Consider the following 5,081-nt stretch of genomic DNA (forward strand, 5'->3'; position numbering starts at 1 on the left):
TTTCCCTTTCAAAGCTAAAGGTTTTTCCTTGTTAACTAGAAGACGTAAGCACCATATTCATTCTTTTTCCGTGATTCATTTATGTGAGATTTTTTTTCTCAAAGAATGACATCACTAATCATATAGAAATGGTGTGGATGCAGATAGAGAAAAACATGTCCTATGCACCATTATTGCATTAGTTAACTAGTCCCTGCAATCTAAACTATGCCAAAATCAATTGCTTTTACACTTGACTGCCACTAGTCAAGTTGCATATATCAAATATAACTTAAAATCATCAGTCCATGACTAGCATAAACATATTTCTTCATGCAGACATGTAGAAGCTTCAAAAATTCTAGCGTGTGGAGGACTAATTAACACAAATAATGATAAAAATTCTTCTATTAGTGAAGGGAGCCAGTTCTACTGTGAAATAACTAGTGTGGTTCAATAAAATGTGATAGATGGTGAGTGGTTCTATAATGTAATAGATATTTACTTTGAGAATATAAAGCTGTTCTTTTAGATGCATGCAGAAACTTCACAGCTATTTACACATATTTTTTGTTCCAATATAATAAGTATAGTTTACTGTACATTTTAAAAATTAATGCACGCTTCAGAAATGTGTAACTACAGAGTTTCTATGAAAACCACACCTGTATTGCCAGTAGAAGCTCATCTAGGCTAAAATAAGTTGATTCAACTCCAAGACATATGTCCTAATATTAAACAAGAATTGAATATCCATCTAAGTAAATCTGTAGTTAGGAGTATCATTATCTGGTCTAGCATTGTGAACATATCATACAGTCTCAACCGAAAGTGCAATGTAAACATAGCTTGTGTTGGTACAGACTAATATGTTTATTAAACCCATCAGAAAATAGAATTTTTTCCATAACTCAATTCCAACACAATTTTTATTTCTAAACATTGAAGTATTTAATTTAAAATTTGTCTGGTTGTTTTGTTTTAGTAGAAAATAACATTAAATGTACATGAAAATTCCCCAAGATCTCTTCCAGTCCCCTCTTACTTAAATTTGTGAAATGTGTCAAGTTAAACTTCTATTGATTTGTTTGGATTTCTCCCCACAAAGTGGAAAGCTCAGAGGTCTTACTTCGGTGAGACATCCTGAACCTGACATTTGACATTCTTATATGAGAATGAACATTAATTCCATAAGTTCTTACTGAGCTATGGCAGATGCTCATAGCTACTCAGTTATAGAATGTGTAGGCAAATATGTGTGCATTATGTTTTAAGATAGCATATTATATATCTGCTTATATGCTTGAAAACTGGTGTTAAAAATGTGGTTTGGATAATAGTAGTAGTTAAAAGAAAATAACAAAATAAAGTGCTGAGTTCTGATTTTCAATGTTTTTTTAAAGTGCCCTTTGTGCATTAGAGATTCCACACACAGAAGTTTTCTTCCTTCAGGTAAAAAAAAAAAAAACCAAAACAAAGCAAAACCCCAATCACAACATTAATCCTTAGCTTGCAATTATCTTGTGAGAAAAGTAATCAGAGTCACAATATTATCTTTTATCCCACTTTGAGTCTTGGGAGTTCCTAATTGTTATATTAGAACAGAACAAATAACTATTAATGAGAATAACGCTTTTTCTCCCTTTTTCATGAGTTATTTCCTAGAAATCTGAGACATCTATATGCAGGGCATGTATGATTCATATTATTACATATTTTCTGCGTTATGTGTGCGTGTGCTAATGTGTTATAATTAGTACATTAACCCAAGGCCAATCAAATCTGAAAGCATTGGTTGTTATTTTCAATATATTAGACTTAGAAAACAAGGGGGTTTTGTGCCTGTAAGTTTTTTTTTTTTTTTCCCTTCTAAGCTTAGCAGAGACTGAAAACATTGCAGAGAAAAGTTTGGGATAACCCTGAGAAACTTTTCTAAAGAAAGAGTTTAAAAATACAAGATATATTTACAAATACAGTTAAGCTAGTCTCCTCCACCAGCATGATCCAGGACAGGTGCAAAATCATGGTTAAAATTATTTAGTGCAGCATTATTTGCTGCAAGAATTGATAACATAAAATAATGGGTTACTTAATTTCATCACTCCTGTGCTTTGCTTCCTGCTGGTTCGTTTTGCTTCAATGTAAGAATTATTCACAGTCAGTAATGCCATTGCAAATGGAAATCCAGTGATATAGGTACAAAAAATATTCTGGTTTTATTATATTTTAGAAGAAAATGTAAGTATCAAATCCATTCTGCTAGTAAACAAAAGATAAGCTAAAGCCACTACGAAACTGGTTCAACTTCTGCAGTTGTATGCTTACAGCTATAGAAACACTTATACAGATATGTCACCCTATACTGCCTTGAATAAAATGACTTGTGTTTCTTTGGAGAGTAAACATGCAGTTTTTCCATGTCTCTTGAAAATGTTGCATGCATGCTCTTTTTACAGTCCAGATACAATCACTGTATACACACTTCAATCATTACAGAATTGTTGCATGTACAGACACCTGCACACATATACCTACCCCCCACAGCCTCCACCCCAGTTCTGTGGAAAGGAATTTTATTTAATAAAACCCATGGAAATATGGAAAAATGTGTGTCCAACATTTTTTTTCTGAATAAGCACATGGACTTTGTAAGGTATGTTAAGGGTCTAAGTTCAAAATCAACTGCCCATTAGTTTAAAATGAAGTTTTATATAATTTTTTAGTTGACTTTGGAGACAAATGATTTTTTTACCTTCTTCAAGAGCTATCACAGGAAACCAATATGTGGTTACTCACAGAAAATTACTTTCCTTTCTTGATTTTGGAGTGGAGAAAACAATATATTTCCAAATAATTCTGAGATTTCATTTTGTTGGTGTCTTAAAACATTTGATTAATACCTATGATAAACCTAAGAGCATAGTAACACAGACTTAAAAGTTCTTCACATTGATACAGAGGTATTCTTCACTTTGCTCTAGGGTCTATTCCAATAATTTAATTGGGTTACTCATTAACACCTACCATTACTGAAACTGGAGGGGAAGTGTCCTATTCTTTTTGGGTTCCTGAAATCATTATTGTTAAATGAATTTCAGGTAGGAGTCTTCAATCTTGACTGGAAATGTCAAAGTGAAATTAAAGTACAATTTCTGGTAGAAATGGCAGTATCAGGGTTAAGTGTTTCCCTCCCAGCACTAACAGTATTACCTGGCCTTTAGCCCTGCTGTGGCAAGCTGAATATCTGCAGAACTACCAAACACTGTCAGAGAAGGTAAGCTAGGCAGCTTAATTTTAGTTAAGAGCAGTAAGGATAGATTTAAAATAATTTTTGGAAGAGTTAGTTAGCTACTTGTTCTTCAGACAATGTTTTATGTGGTCTTTTTGATCATACTAACACAAGGAAAAATCTCACATAACCATCTTTCATGTATTGCTTTACATATATTGTAAAGTCTGTTGAAGAAAGTAAACAGCATAACCCCTGCTCAGTTACAAGAGAGGGAAAAGAGTTCAGCAATAATATTTGTGCTAAAGCAGTACCAGTCCAGGCTTTATGAAGCAGCATCTAGTACAGAAGAGAATGAAAGTATTCTGGACACATAAACCAAAGATGAATTCAAGATCTTTTTTTTTATGGAGCAAGAAGCATATAGTTCAGAGTTGAACATATGTTTCTACAGAGTTTATTCTATTAAAATAAAAAATATGTTATGCAAGTTAATATTTAGATTTCATCAGAGCAACTGTTTTTAGAAAGTAGATAGCACATGAACTAGCTTGTATGTTTCTGTAATGATGACCTAGTGGCCACTTCAAGATGTTGATTATGTATTTAGGGTCCTTTAGGTGATCCTAAATGTAGTAAATATTAATTTTCATATTGAAATATGCTTTGAAAAGGCATTAATACAGGTCATGTCTCAAATTCTCATCTACTCTTAAGTCAGCTCTTGCCTTTCGCCTTAAGTTCCACCATTTTTAAGATGTATGTCAAAGTCTGCCACAAAGTCAAATGCTGATGAGTTATGTTTGATATACCACATGGAATAGTGGTAGACTTCTTTTAGCTGAGCGACTGTGGTCCAACATTACCCCAGACTAAATTTATCTGGTTAACCTAAAAATGCCAATTTGAGCGTTTTATAGCTTTTATGATAGATAAATCAACTACTTTTATAACTATTCAGTTTATACAACTAGAGTCATGAGAGTCTGATACACATGGAACTTCCTTTTCATGGAGAATTATTAGAAAATACTGAATGTATGAGTGATCTGTAAATATATATTAAATAAATTTCTGAAAAAAAGAAAAAAACAAGAAATTTCAATGAATAAAATAGTGCTAATAAATCCTCTACAGCAGAGGCTAACCTTCACATAAAACAGCAAAAAATTATTATAGTAAGAAGGTTAATAACAAATTACATTAATTTTGAGTGCTATAGACTGAAGATGCTGGTCATGAAAAACATGCAGAAACAATTTGAGATAGAAGAATGTACATGTAAAATAAAAATGAAAAATAGGTTATTTCAATGAGCTTAGTTATTGTTATTTATATGATAGAGTATCTAGTTATAGTGTAGTATGTGTATTTGTGTACATGCATATGTTTTTGGCATATACATATTCAGATAATTGTACACTAATCTTTTACTTTCCATTTTACAAAAAATCTGTATGTCATCTCAGAATGAACACCGTTGATAGCACGGAAGACAAGATTCTCATGAATCTTCGAATTTCAGATTATTAGAAATAAATATAAATTCAGAGCTTTTAGGAAAGTTGCGTGATGGTCTTCACTTCTTGGTCTCTAAGCTTCTATCTTCGGCTAGTGATGTAAGTAAGTGAAATTATCTGGGAAGTCCACTTAAACTATGTACTGAAGCAGAGTTGACAAAAATATATTTTTGAATTCAGTCTTCTACTTAGAATGTCTCTAAGACACATGTAATGTTGTAGCTGTCACTGCAACCTGGGACAAAAATTGTACATGAATTGGTAGAATGTAGAGTGATATCAAAGAGCTGCAGCCTAGAAAAATACTGGAATGTCATGCAAAGGAAATAAGCAAGGCAAACAATTACTCCCCT

This window comes from Haemorhous mexicanus, chromosome 6 (genome assembly GCF_027477595.1).
Source record: "Haemorhous mexicanus isolate bHaeMex1 chromosome 6, bHaeMex1.pri, whole genome shotgun sequence".
Classification (NCBI taxonomy): domain Eukaryota; kingdom Metazoa; phylum Chordata; class Aves; order Passeriformes; family Fringillidae; genus Haemorhous; species Haemorhous mexicanus.